At 39.4% G+C, this 15,325-nt stretch overlaps 1 long non-coding RNA gene across 1 annotated transcript in view; it reads right to left on the bottom strand.

Moving 5' to 3' along the window:
- Positions 1-15,325, bottom strand: part of LOC132025100 (uncharacterized) — a 104,122-nt gene that overhangs the window by 61,078 nt on the left and 27,719 nt on the right. The window contains exon 2 of the long non-coding RNA XR_009406414.1: positions 9,766-9,873. This is a non-coding gene — a long non-coding RNA (uncharacterized LOC132025100). The remainder of the gene's footprint in view (positions 1-9,765; positions 9,874-15,325) is intronic.

The following is a 15,325-nucleotide window of genomic DNA, read 5'->3' as shown; positions in this document are numbered from 1 at the left end:
AAGATATCAGAGAACACTGAAAGGACTCCTCCAGAGATAGCCAGGATCCAGAAAACTATTTAGAAGCATCCCATGAAAGTCACAGAAGGTGAATCCATGCGAAGAGCAGGGTAAAATACTCAAAGTATTCCTGAGTCAGGATTGCAATAAAAGATTGCTCCTGAAAGTAGAGTGACAAAATTGAGATCATGACCAAAAAGTTTATGGGATTAGGATACTAAAGATGAAATATCTTCAATATTAAATGGAAGCCATGAAGGGTAATAATGTGTAGCATCAAGGCCTGGATTAGATATTGATCTGATGGGAGAGCACAACCTGGTAGGATCACATAAACCAGAAAAACAAAGGCAAAAGGATGTTAAACAATAAAATTGGGAGGCAGACCCACAGTTCATTGATTTCCTATCTCTTGCCTAGGAGACCCTAAAGATAAAATCCAGAAGATCATGTTAGAAAGATTTCCTGATAACATATTCTATGCTAAGAGAATTAATCTGGTTGGTAAATTTAGAATAATTAAATGGATATACAGTTTCTGTAGAGGCCTCTTTTAGGCAAACAAAAGCTTGAGCAATGGAATGCAGAAAGGGCCCACGGTGATCTTCTGGCTGAATACATGTACGTCCATCAGGCAACCCACCTTAAAATATCCATAGGCCCTAAATGACCAATGGGCTACTTTCAACTAGGCACAGTTACAGAAAAATGGAGAATTCCATATGTTCCCATACCTCCTCACCCTATCTCTTCAATTTTGGGGAGTTTTTGTTTTTGTTGTTGTTTAGATTTATTTATTTATTTTAGAGAGAGACAGAGACAGAGCATGAGCAGAAGGGGCAGAGGGAAAGGTATCAAGCAGACTCCACGCTGAGTATGAGCCTGAGGCAGGGCTCAGTCTCATGACCATGAGATCATGACCTGAGCCAAAACCAAGAGCCAGACTTTACCACCCAGGTGCCCCTCACCACCCCTCTTTAAAAACAACCCCACCCACTGCCTCATCACACACAGCCCCTCCTTTGCTCTTCCTTCTACAGCTCCCTTGCTCCCTCAGTAAATTTCTAGCTCCTTTGTTTCACTTTGGGTGAATCCTTTCACGACCAGCACCTGTCTTCCACCCGATCATCACCCCACATTTTGGGGCCCCCATCCAATCGGCAGATACCAGTTTCCTTCCTGAGAATCAGCTCTACAGAAAGCACAGCCTGAGATCTGCTCTTCTAACTGAAGATTTTCAGGGGCTACCCTCTTTGCAGAGCATGGGGAGGTTGTACCTTGGAGGACACCATTGTTGCCTCACACCTAAGCCACATTTTTTCATCAGTTCTACCACACCAACACTGGTATGGCACCACGGTAGATCAATTTTGATCTTACCATCGTGCCAACTTTGTCTCTCCTGACTGGTTCAAACCTTGGTTTGGGAAAAGCTTATAAAATACTGACCTCCTAAAAATCTTGAAGCTTATTAAATACTGACCTCCTAAAAATCTTGATATTCTCTAATCTTTACAACATGGTAATTTCTCAATGGTAGAGACCCTTACACTTGTATGGACCACAGTGCCTAAAAACTGTCTTACACATTATATCACCTCTATAAATATGTGTGAAATGAGGAATAATGTTGGGTTTTCCTCATCTTTTCCCTCTGACGTAAGAATGAGAGTCTTCATATATTAGTCACTTACACTAACCCTTCCACATTCAAGTCTGGAACTTTTTAAAAGAAGAGACATTCTCCCTCTAGGTGGTGCTGGTTTTTCCTTATGCTCTAGCAGCAACTGATGGTGCTTTATGTTCTGAAGGCACCACTTCTTTAAATGCTAACGTCAGAGTAAATCCAAGGAGAGTAATATGGAGCAATAAGCAAGCCTTAGAGCTCAGCCTGACATTCAGCCCATTTCACCAACAATGAAACCAGAGGAATTTGGGGCACAATTCATAGCTAAATATAAAAAGCTTACATACAAAATTGTATCTTCTGGACAATTTCTCCTCAGTCACATAGTGATTTTGATATAGTTGGGATTCCAAAATGAGATATCATCCCCTCATGTCTTCTCTTTAGAGCTGGTTTATATATTAGCATTTTTATTTTTTTTTTAAATTAGCGTTTTTACATCCAAACCCTAACCCTCTACCCAGTTCCCACAATAATTAGGGCCACAGATTCTTTCTCCAGCATATAAATGACTTAAAGTTGTAACAGGGAACCTAGCAGACCACCATAAAGAAGTCACATATAGTACCTCAGGGTCATCCAAACCTCATTTTTTAGAAGGATGGATGTTGTGAGAGAAATTTAAGAGAGGAAAAGAGATTTTTATATGTAGATCAGATAAAGTCCAATGTGTAATTAAATTCTGCCTGTTAAGAATAGTCCTGTAAGTCATTGTTTTAGGAGTTGGACAAGAACATTAAAGAGGATTTAGTATGTCAATTCTGGCTACCCCATCCTAATTCCAGAAAAGGTATGATCTCTTCCACTTACTCTGCCTGGAATAGCTTCACTCTGCAATACCCATCCCTGAATGAAATGGAAACATCATCCTGTGGGAAGTTGCCCAGATAATCCGTCTGTCATATATACTCTATTATTCTCCATTCTAAGGCCCAAGAACTTTTTCCTTTTTTCACATTCATTGGCTCAATCAACCTGAATTTCAAAAGATGTCAAGAAAACCCCAATTCCATTTCTCATATATGCAAACTAATTTCCTGGTGGTGTTTTAGAATTCCAGCTTAAGTCCTCTTTCAGCCACTAAAGCCTTGTTACTCAACTTTAGCCTAGGCTAAGAGTCAGCAACCTAGAACTGCCAAATCCTTTGGTATTCAGCTCACAGATCACTTCCATTTAATGACAAGTTTCATTGCTGAATTTTAATGGGGCTTCCTCTCATTTTTAATTGCTTTTAAAAATGAAATAGTTTTGAAGGAATCTACACATATTTGACACAACCATAAATATTTCAAAAAGAAAAATCTCATGCTGGAGAACCATGAAAGACTCATCAGTTAAAGTAAACAGGAAAGAGCAGTTGCAGGATTAAATTTGCATTATTTCACATCAGATTGGGGCAATTAATATGTTAAACCCTACTTAACATCAAAAGTACAGGATATGTTCAACTTGTCTCTTCAATTATTAAGTGACTAAAATGATTTAATTACAAATTCTCTATTTTCTCTTACTACAGGAACATGCTTTCTTTGTGTCATACTATTCCTCTTTGGTCACTGAATTTTGACGTTTTTCCCCCCACTGATACTGAATAACAATAGACCCTTCAAACAGCTTCATTCTATGATGATCCATAGAGCTCTACGCAACTGCTCCTTAGCTGTTACCGGTTGGCGCTGACCACTTTGTACTATAAAATGAGAAGTCAAGAGAAAGACATCTTCACTAAGAGAACCGAATGAGGAACTTCAAAGGAACAGCCTACCTCTCAGATATTATCACATCAATTTTTCCACTCATTTGCACTTCTGTCTTTATTGGAAAAAAACCTCTAAATAAGACTAACACAGGTGAGGGCTGATCAGGCAAATATAGACAAAGAAACTTGCCTGAAAAACCTGATCTCTTCTCACATACTTAGATTCCATGAATGAGCTTGGAGAACTTTTATTTCTATTTGGCAACCCCGCTCAGCTTAAAAAATGTGGTTCTTGCGGCAGAGAGAGTCACTTACGTTTAGGGAAGCAGAGAGACTGTTTGGGGATTTGATACGCCCCATGTTCACCTGGAGGTTGTTCCATTCTTTCACCTTTTTTATTCTGTCTCTGTATTTGTAATTGTGAAAAATTTTAAACACACCAAAAGCATAGGAAGTACCTTAAAAAAAAAAAAAACAACAAACAAACAAAAAAAAAAATCTTTACCTATCTGCTAGGAACATAAGCACTATTTTTTTTTTTTAAGATTTTATTTATTTATTTGACAGAGACATAGCGAGAAAGGGAACACAAGCAGGGGGAGTGGGAGAGGGAGAAGCAGGCTTCCCTTGAAGCAAGGAGCCCAAAGTGGGCTCGATCCCAGGACCCCTGAGATCATGACCTGAGCCGAAGGCGTACGTTTAACGACTGAGCCACCCAGGTGCCCCAACACTGTATTATTTTTGCTTCAGTTTCTAAAATAAATAAATAGAACATTGCAGATGCAGTTGGAGTTCCAACTGAAAAGTAGTCCAAGTTGATCTCTTCATCTCTCCCTGGAAGCAACTGCTAACACTGTTCAAACAGAATCTTTCTCTCTCACCATGTTCTTACATTGTAACTACTTAGTATACATCCAGGAGCATATTGTTCTATATTATGGGTTTACCAAATCGAAGTGAATGGTAACATACAATGCGCATTACATTGCTACTTGCTTTCATTCTCAATGATGCTTTTAAATTCTATCCATATTACGACATATTTATCTCATTCATTTTTAACTACACCATTTAAATACACCATTGTATAACTACACAACAATCTGTCTTTCCATACAACTGATAGTTATTGAACTTGTTTGTGATTGTTAACATATGCTTAATTGTAATTATGGTGTATTACAACTACTTTTAGACCCCTCCTTCCCTTATCCCTAAGAGTAACATCTGTATTTTAATCGCAGGTCACTTTTATTTTTTTTTTTAAGATTTATTTATTTATTTGGGGAAGGGGGTAGAGGGAGAGGGAGAGAGAGAATGCTCAAGCAGACTCCCTGCGAAACACAGAGCCCAATACGGACCTCCATTCCAGGACTCTGAAATCATGACCTGGGCCAAAATCAAGAGCTGGTAGCTTAACTGACTGAGCCTAATTAACCCAGATGCCCCTCCCATGTTGCTTTTAAATTCCCAAATATGTAGTTATTGTTGTTGCTATTGCTGTTTCTTTTAAAATTACAGTCTTAGTTAGTTAGTTAGTTAGTTAGTTAGTTATTATCTCTACAGTTCCTGCTTGGTTCTTTTATGTAAGCTCTTCCTCTTTTCCTAATGTCCTGGTCTTACTTTATGATGCCTATCCTTTTTTCATCTCTGATCACTCTTTAGTAAAACTTTTTTTTTTTAGTCCATTCTAGATTGCTCATTATTGGAAATTCTTGGGCTATTCATACACCGATTTGTTATCTGCATTGCCTTCCCAGGGTGACTTGTTCCCTCAAGAACCTTGTACTTTCTGACATCTCCAGTGGGGTGGTTTTTTTTCCTCATAAGAGACAACCTCAGAGAGAAGTTCCAAATTCTCCTCCCCTGGGTCTTCAGCATTCTGCCACAGACTTTAGTTTTAGCTCATTGTTCCAGCTCAAATTCCTCTGGGGATCTGATATTTGGGATTTCTCTTCTTCACCTCTGAGGTTGGTTCTATATTCATGTTTCCTGTTGTTGTATATCTCATTAAGCATTTCTGCGTCTGGGAGAATTGTAGGGGTATATCCCCCTCCTCAACTTTCCAGTGAATACTTGCAAATATTTCCTCAGAGCTCTATAAGCTCTACAACCAATTGCTGTGTCCCCAAAACACTCCTTTGCTTTTAAAGTAAAAGGAAGAGAATTTGTGTTGTAACAATTGCAATTTAAGAAATTTCACTTGCCCATTTTACTTGTTTGAGTATTATTTTCCTTATTAATCCAATTCATTTTTCCTTTGAAATCTGAAATCCTTTTCTCTATTTCATTGCTAGGATGAAACACATCAAAAGGTAAACCTCAGGCTTCCAGGAGATGTGTATGGTTTTATTCACAAATTTAACTAACATGAACATTTTATTTGAAAGCAATTAAAGAAGTATTGCTTTCTAACCTTATTTCATCTATAGATGTATTTTTGATATCTTGTTCTTTTGCTAAAATTGTGTCCTTTCGTGAAACCCAAAATAATCTTTGTGAACAGCCTGTAGAAAAACAAATCTTGTGATCAATTTTCAAGGAGAGAGTTGAAGTGAAATATGTAACAAGTAGGAGGTTTGGGACTTTTTACTTGAGAATTATAAGGGATGGATATAACATATTCTACAATATAAGACCAAAAAAGAGCACGATCCTTCTAACCCTCGTAGGTATGATTTCTTGATAATTGCCCTTAAAGTTGGGCAAGAGGACAAACATACTGAGTGGTTTTTGTTTTTTTTCCCTAACATTAAATAGCATTTAGGAAACTACCTTATTTCAATCCAAGGACAGATAATATTAGCTATTTATCAGTTTTGACTTAGATTTCAAAACCATAGGATTAGGACATCTGTTTTAGATTAAAGTAAAATTTAAGCTTCCATATTAAGTTGGCATCTATTATACATTTGTTCTGAAGCTGGAAAAAAACTCTCTTTTTTGGACCCTCTTGCAAAATTAATAAAATAGAATTGGGAAAGAACACTCATCTGAAGGGATCCAATTGCCTCACTGAGGAAGCAGAAATTCAGGGGACATTAATTAAGTGACAGAGCTCAGATTTGGACATAATTTTATCAAATTCCAAACTCTGTGTTATTTCCACTTTACTGTTTTTCCCACATTACAGATTTTCATAGTCTGGCATGCATTAATGAAAAGGTCCCTGTCCTAGAAGTCAAGAGATTTAGGTTCAAGCTTGGACACTGCCATTCCCATTTTTCCTGTTTCGAATGTCTTAATGAGAAATAATATGGAAGCCTTGCTAGTTGTCAGCTGGGAGCTAACCTGTTACAGCTAGCCTGTGGTCGTCTCCTGTCGAATGTAAACAATGTCACAGAGCACCAAGTTCAGCAGAGGTCACCCTGGGAATATGACAGGGTGAGAAAAACACAAGATCATTTTGTAATCATGTCCGATCCTAGACAAAAATAAGAACAATATGCAAACCACAGAAATGTCCAGACATCCCCCTCTCCCAGCTATCACAAATGCCAGATGTATAAATCAGGACAGCTGTTATCACCACTCTGTACCCCTACACCCGAGGTATAAACTATTGACCTCCAATAAAGAATAGCTCCCACCCCCTGATAGTACCCACCTACAGCAAACTCCTGCCTCCTTGACCCCTTTGTCCCTCATATAACCAAAAGCCAAACCCTACCACAAATTTCCAACACCTTCTTAACTTATGTTCACACTCGCCCATGGGGTCCCCTTATTGCACCAAGTAATAAACACAACTTCCCATGACTTCATGTGTCCCTGACGGTTATTTGATGGCTCAGCATCAACAATAATACATCACATATTTCCCTGGAATTTTACATGTTTCTCATTTGCACGAAGGGGAAACTGGACTGACAGCATCAGTCTCATACTCCAAGAGACCTTCCAGTGCTGTAGTCTAAAAGTTTACTATTTCTGTTCCTTTCTTCTGGTTTTGTAAGATACTCACACAAATTATTTTTATTTCTACTTTCTAGATTATTTCTACTTTCTACAAAAGAATATTTCCACTTTCTATGAAAGAAAATTTACAATAATTAGCACAAGCACTGAGCTAGAAGACAATTCTCCAATGGTCTCAGAATGAGGATGAGTGGAGGAGGAAACTGTTAAATAATCCATACAACTTTGAGTGTGGAAGTACCAGGTTCACACTGTAAATAATCCTGATTACACATGCCATCTTTATCATCTTTTCCTGCCCCTCAGGTTTTAACCATTTTATAGAAATCGAAACCTGGAAGTACATTTTTTTGGCATGACAGTTTAGAAATTAAGTGTGGTTAAAAGAACTGAGTGAGTAAGATTCAGTTATGTAGCTGTAATGATGAAGTCAGTAAATCAGATGCAATTTAATGATATTTCTGATATAGTATATGTAAGTTATGCATCATAATAATCATGTGGTTTAGAAACCTTTTTCTACCTTTGGTTGAGATCTGGCTGAATGAATCTGTCAAATGACAATGTAAAACAATTTTGTAACAAGTCTGATGTCCTTTATGCAAGGGAACAGAATCCAAGGACTGGGTGGGAGTTCAGGGCCTCAGCCGCAGCAAAGCCCTCTTCCCATGGGATTTGGGGTAAGAGCGAGTTTTGTTGAGCATTAGAAGCAGCAACACAGAAACAGGGCATGACTGCCTAGGAGGCCAGGGATTTCCCTTAAAAGGCTATCAGGGCCTATTTCTAGGGTGACGGGAGCTAGCTAAAGCTCAGCGGGAGGACTGGGGTCAGTGTGTGTTAGGTCTCCTGGACAGGTGTTTCCTTTCCAATTAGTGCAGGTTGATCTCAGCTTAGTGTTGTGATGTGGGCCTGGCCCCCGGGGCAGCCTCCACTTTTTTGGGCAGCCTCCACACAAATTAACCTTATCAGATCATTTGGATTTAATAAATTTTGATGACTCTCTCTGTCACTGGGAGAAACTGGTTTAGATCTCAACAGAGAAAAGTATGAGAAGAAATGGTACTAGTGGGAAGGTCCACGGAGAATAATCAGAGGGAAACTGACTGACAGACTAAAGAACGTGAACAAGGAGAAAGGAACAACATCGTCAAAAGAAAATACTCGGCAAAGAAGACAACCTGTAGAGAAGCAGATCTTACTAACGATAAAGGGCTATGAATTAGATGGCCTTTCTGAATTGGAGAAGCAAAGATGTGCTTTGGAAAATTGCTAGAGCAGCCACAAGTACATCTTGGTAAGAGGCAATGATAGCATAACTAATGACTTTCCGGGAAGTGTGTATTTCCTCATGTCAAAGAATATTTTAAATGTAAAATTGAATTATTCTGCCAAATGCACTTACTACTGATGGTTTGAAGGGTGACTTCCTTTAATTAATTAAAAAGGTGCATTTTATGGGCAACCGGGAGGGCAGTTTAAGCAGACTTGGATGATAATCCCAGAGCTACCCACTCCTATACAGAGCACTTCCTCTCCCTCATCCTCAATAAAAGAAGTCTTGAGTAGCCTACCTGGCACCCAACACCTACCTCAAGGATTATTCAGGAAGGAATCTCTTACAGAAACCACCTGAGACACCTAAGAGACTACCAACAGGACATATCTCACCATGGAGATTTTCTAACTTCTGTAACTTTATCAATTTAGAGTTCTAGAAATCCTATATATTAGCCTAACTCCCTAAACAGGAACTTGTTAATCCATAGTCACTGTTACACCTTCAGCGTTTACTTCTGAATATTTGAAAGTACATAAGTATGAGAATTAGCACCTCTGACATTAGAGTTTTCAAGGTGCTCCACCTGCTGTGATCACCAAAAACACAAAAACAAACCCAAAACTCTGGTAGCTGGAGCAGTAACTGTTTTTCCTGTTTAAGAGACGAGGAAATTGTGACTCAGAGAGGTTCGTTAAGTGCCGAGATGTCTCAACAAGGAGGCTGGACTAGAACTGGCCTGACCCTCTGTTCTTGGTTCACGTGCTGTCTGTGCCACACTATGTGAGATGCCCACCAGTAGACCAAGGTGAATACAGTGCGAAGATTCCTGGCCTCCTGATCATTCCAGAGTTTCTTTTTCCTATGATATTTATTTGATGTTTCTTAAAATAATAAAAAATGTTATGTATTTCAGATCCAAGTTTAAAGTCCAGACACTTCCAAGTTACTGTTTTTTGAAATGGTCAATGGACTCGATTTGAGGATCGTGGTGATGTAACTGACAAGTCCAGGCCCACGTATTAGATGTAACACTTGGCACACTTATGCATGTGCATTTCCCCAGTGAGGTCAGCTGAAGAACCATGGGAATTCCTATTGATACTAAGTCAGTATTAGCTGTATAACAAAAATTTCAAAATTGTAATGACTTAAAAACAAACATTCATTTGCTTTCTTACAGACCTGAGAGTAGCGTCAGGGAGCTCTGCTTCAGGACACAGGTCAGGGTTCAGGTCAGCTCCACTCATCTTCCATTTCCCTTGGACCAACAGCTACCTGGGATCTGTTCTTCTAGAAACAATGAGAGCATGTAAGAGACAGAAGCAGAACCACAGAATGTATTCGAAGCCTCTTTGCGAACTGGACACTGTCACAAACCAATGGGATGGGGAAGGACTCCCATACCCCTTGGTCATATGTTCTGCAAAGTCTCACGACAAAAGCTCTGGATGAGTGATGGTAATTCAGGCAGGGAGTGAAGAAATGGGGACATGAATCCAATCTTCCACACTACTTTATGTCTTATTTTGTAAAACAAGTTTGTAGAAATGATGAATATCAGGGCCAAAAAAAGAAACGGGCCCTTGGGACCATAGACATACTGACTTGAGTCCTGAGGTTCTTCTACTTCAGAAAAATGAGAATCAATTTTTAAGCCTGCAGAACTCACTAGTGGCTGGGTATCGTACATACTATGATTGTGTCGTTTCCTCAATTAGAGTTACTTTGTACTAAAATCTCTACTATAACCTTAAGAAAAATTATACAGTCCAGATAATGGTGAATTTCTAGCAAAACTGATTTGGAGGCACATCTAATGAAACTTAACATTCATATTAAAACAAAATCCTCTATGAAGTCTGAGCCTATGTGCAAACTGCTCTGCTGTCTATTCTAAAACAAAGGGCACACTCAGCACTGGGGGCTCGAAATTCATATCCATCAACTCATTTGCTTCTTGGAACAAATCACCACATCATCTACTCCCACAGGGCCATAACCTAGGAACAGACTGGCCCCCAGATCCACACACATATGCAAGGGAATTCAAACAAAAAAATGAAAGAAGGAGAGTCCTTGAATCCTCACTTCTTCCAATTAAATTGAAAATTTTCTGCTGCTTAAAAAATAAATCACTACAAGAATCTAAAAATTGATAACTGATTTTTTAATTTCTAAATAATGAAGTGCGGGAACTTGATGTCTTGTATACTTCAGGATATTGATGCGAAAAATCATCCTTCCACATTGGGTACCAGAACTACTATAAATAGACAGGATGAGCCCACATCCTCTGAACTCCTATCATCCATGCCCATGTGTCTTGTATTAATCCTGCCTCTGAGAAGAAAACTTCTGTTACACTAGCATCATTGAGATATCATGCTGCCACATACAGTGTCTAACATTTGTTCCCCGGGAGTTATTCCTAGAGCCATAGCCCTGGTACAGACCTCAATATCTACAGTCTGCATTAATGCAGTAGTTTCCCTCCTTCCTTTCCTCCTTCTCCGCCTCCTCTTCCTTCTCCAACCCCTCCTCCTCCTGCTCCACCACCTCCCTTCTCCTCCTCTGAGTCAGTCCTCCCACTGCCAGCTACTGCTCGGCCAATGGGTCCATGAGAGACTTTGCAGCAATGCTCACCCTTCGGCGGCGGTGGAGGGGAGGGGGTACCACAGTGTAACCTGCGCTGCATCATAGTTTGCCCAGTAGCACAGTGACTCCAGGGCACTGGGCTGTGGTAAAAGAGCCTGTACAGCTTTCTTTCCCACATGCACTTCTTGTTCTTAGAATCACGATCATGCTTTCAGATACCTCAGTTCCAGACATTACCACGGATAATGGCTATGGGTGAAGCACTTAATCCAGAATTAGATCTGCACACAAGGGCAAAATATTTAAAAAGCCAAAAATAATCCCCCAAGTTTTCACAGGCAGCTCACACAAGGCACAAATGGGAGGCAGATTAGAGGACGGCAGGTAAGAGTCCGTGCTTCCAAATCCACTGACTTGGGTTCAAGCTCTGGCCCTGCCACCTTCTCCCTGTGTGCTACTCGGGGAGTCGCTAGAGCTCTTGGTCACCTATAAAATGAGGTATTGTTAGTTTGTATACGAGACCTTTCATCAGATTTAAGAGAGATCATTCCCCAAAAGTGCTTTTAAGCACTTTTTTGTGCTTAAAATGTATGCCATCGCATGGCACATAAATGCCGACAAAGGCTATTACTATGTTGTTGCTGTTGTATGCAAATTACCCACAGACCAATATTGATAAAATTCTCTTGTCTTTTCCTTCCAGAAGCAGACACATTGGGTTCAGAGTGGGTAAAAACAGTGCCTGGAACGCAGATCTCTGCCCACCATACAGCAGGTGGTCAGCAAATGATTGTGTAACAGGGACTCTTTCCTTCCGATGCAGTCATTTCTCAATTCTCCATACCCAAGAAGAGGGAGAGAGATGTTAACAATCCAAAATGTTTTGGTAATCTAAAAATATTGCATATTTGGCTTATAGAAGAGTATTTCAAACAGTTCACAAAACTCGAGTCAGAGTGTTTCTTTCACTCAACCGACAGGTATTAACTAAGACTATGCCCTAGACCAGGCACTGTGTTGACCGTGTCTTCAATACAGGAGGGAAGAAGACCACTAATCTCTGCCCTTACAGAGCTTAAATTCTGCTGGTGGCAAGTAGATCACTTCATGGCTTTTATGGGTCCTAGGCACTTTTGTGTGCCTCTTCCTCCATAAAAACAGATTAAGATTACATTTTATGGCTATGTTCACATAAAGAGAGATTATTAACATTATATATCAAAGCATTTTTTTGACCTCGAAATCCATTTCTTGTCTTTTAATTTGAAAAGAACTTAAAATATTGTTGTGGATCTCGAAGAGTATTTTTGGCCCTAAGTACTACACCTGATGGAGAAGGTAGTGACAGGGACGAGTGGACCTGGGAATAAACCATTCCAAGTGGGTTTCAGATTGGTTTTGTTTGTTTGTCTGCTTGTTTTTGCTGAACAATTTGAAAGTAAGTGGCAGACACTAGGACATTTGACTTTGAAATACTTCAGCAGATTTCATCTACATAAGGACATTTTCCTATGTATCCACATCAATGTCATATCTCAGAAAATTAACATTAATTCATGAAACTACAGTCTTTTAGCCTATATTACAGTTTCTCAGTTCCACATCATATAATTTTTGTACTTTATAGTGATACTTCCTTCTATCTTCAACCAAAATTATATGACCAAATTAATCCATTCACATTATTTGCCACATGTACCTTTGGATGATATTTGTGTCAAAATTTACTCTCTCATTTTTAATGCTTAAAATGTTTCCTGGGGCGCCTGGGTGGCTCAGTGGGTTAAGCCTCTGCCTTCAGCTCAGGTCATGATCCCAGGGTCCTGGAACTGAGCCCCGCATCGGGCTCTCTGTTTGGCGGGGAGCCTGCTTCCCCCCCCCACCCCCGCCTTCTGTTCTGCCTACTTGTGATCTCTCTCTCTCTCTCTCTGTGTCAAATAAATAAATAAGAAATATTTTAAAATAAAAATTAAAAAAACAAAATGTTTCTTTTGCTGAACTGTTAGTGATGCATTAATGAGACATAAAGTTATCTATCCTATGTTCTTTCACTGTCATCCTTTGGTAATTTTTTTCTTTCTCCCAAAAAATCCTTAACCCATACTCATCTTCCAGAGTGTTTTCATTCATCCAAATGCCTAGGCTGAAATATTAGAAAAGAGAGCTGTCATATTCCATTTGTTGGATGTCATTTTATAAAGTGCATATGACAGTTGTGGAAGTTAGCAGGCAGATCTAATCATACATCTTATCTCTACCACACTGTCTTATCTACAGTGTATCCTTCAAAAATAGACAGGACATAAACTCAGAGCAAAACATCCATATAATGTGTGATGATCTCACAACCTGGTGAAGGCAAGTTAGGGGAATAGCTAAAGTTATCAGGAAAGAGACACAGGCTTAAAATATCAATCCTACACATCTACTTCACCCCTCTAAGCCACAGTTCCAGCTGAAAATAAATACTGCTATATGATTAGATGAGATAATCAGTATAAAGCACTCAACATATAAACTCTACACAATGTCTCCCTCTCCCTTCCCTAAAGCTTCCTTAGTGTTCCACCAAGAGACCATCTTTAAGGTCTAATTCCCTCAAGGATAATTCCCACAAAGAGAGCTATGCCTCCCCTAAACCTTCATTCCTTCCACAAAGAGACCAGCCTTGGAGTCTCACTGACAAGTAAAAAAATACAGGTAACAAGAGATAATTACAGAGACAGATATTTGTTTTATTTGAAATATGTGAAACAAAACACTCAACATTTTCAGTAATGAAAAACATTTACTCAAGATTCCATTTGCTAACGCAGGCATCTAATACTTCAATCATCCAGAACAATGAAGAAGGAGAGTTACAGTATGTAAATAAATGTCTTATCCTGACTAGTTCCATCTAATGTATATAATACAGCAACATCTAAAAATACATGCTTCTGCTTCTGAGAAGAAGCAGTTCTCCTGCCATGTACAATGAAAAACTCTGGATATCATATATACAACAAACTCAAGAAGACTCCAAAAGGTAAGGCACAACAGAATTTGAGGGAGAACATAGTGGTGAGCTCCCTGGGTTTTCTTTTTGCCTTCAATATCCCAAACTGAAGAAGCTGGCAAACCAGAAACATCCCCAAGTATAGTGAAATTTTTGTTAATTAAAAAAATAAGTAAGCCTGGTCTCTCAGCCGAAGTAACAGGTCAGGAGCAAGACTAAGACTTTCAGATAATAACCACTCCATCACAGCCAAATACCAGGGGGAAGAAAATTGATGGCCCACCCCCAGTCACAGAAGCAAAGACTAGGTGGAGAGTTCATAATTCCACGCTTGGGAGCTGTATCGAGGAACCACAACACCCCACCAGGGGAGTGTTACAGAAGGCCAAGCAGGGAGCTGGGACTTTCACCCTTCCCGCCAACTAATGAGGCAACTGCCTCCACCATCATCCTTAACCATGAATTTCAACATCTGACACTCAATCACAGTAACCTACCATATTAACAGACTACAGAAGAAAAAAAAAAAAACACTTATATCAGTGATGGAGAAAAGAAGTAATAAAATTCAATACCCATTAATGATGTTTAAAAAGAAAGAAAAAACTTTCAGGAAAGTAGGAACAGCGGGGTAGCTCCTCAACTTGAAAAAGAGCATCTTCAAGAAAACTTGCAGCTAACATTATACTTCACAGTGAATGACAGAATGTTTTCCTCCTAAGATTGAGAACGCATCAAGGATGTCTGCTCTTACCACTTTTAACATTGTGCTGGAAGTTCTAACCAGTGCACCAAGGCAAGAAAAAGAAGTAAAAGGCATGCAGATCAGAAATAAATAAATAAAAGTGTTTACAGATGACAGGATTATCTACATAGGACATGTAAAGGAATACATGAGGAAAAAAAAAAAAAAAAGCACAGACAAGTAAATGAGTTCAGCAAGGTTACAAGATATAAGAAAAACATACAAAAATCAGGTATATGTCTATTTACCAGCAGTGAGTATGTAAACACCAAAATTAAAAATTCAATATCATCGGGACGCCTGGGTGGCTCAGTTGGTTAAGCAGCTGCCTTCGGCTCAGGTCATGATCCCAGCGTCCTGGGATCGAGTCCCACATCGGGCTCCTTGCTCCGCAGGGAGCCTGC

This window comes from Mustela nigripes, chromosome 9 (assembly GCF_022355385.1).
Source record: "Mustela nigripes isolate SB6536 chromosome 9, MUSNIG.SB6536, whole genome shotgun sequence".
NCBI lineage: Eukaryota > Metazoa > Chordata > Mammalia > Carnivora > Mustelidae > Mustela > Mustela nigripes.
The sequence above is the reverse complement of the archived record's forward strand: the minus strand, read 5'-3'. Positions and strand labels throughout refer to the sequence as shown.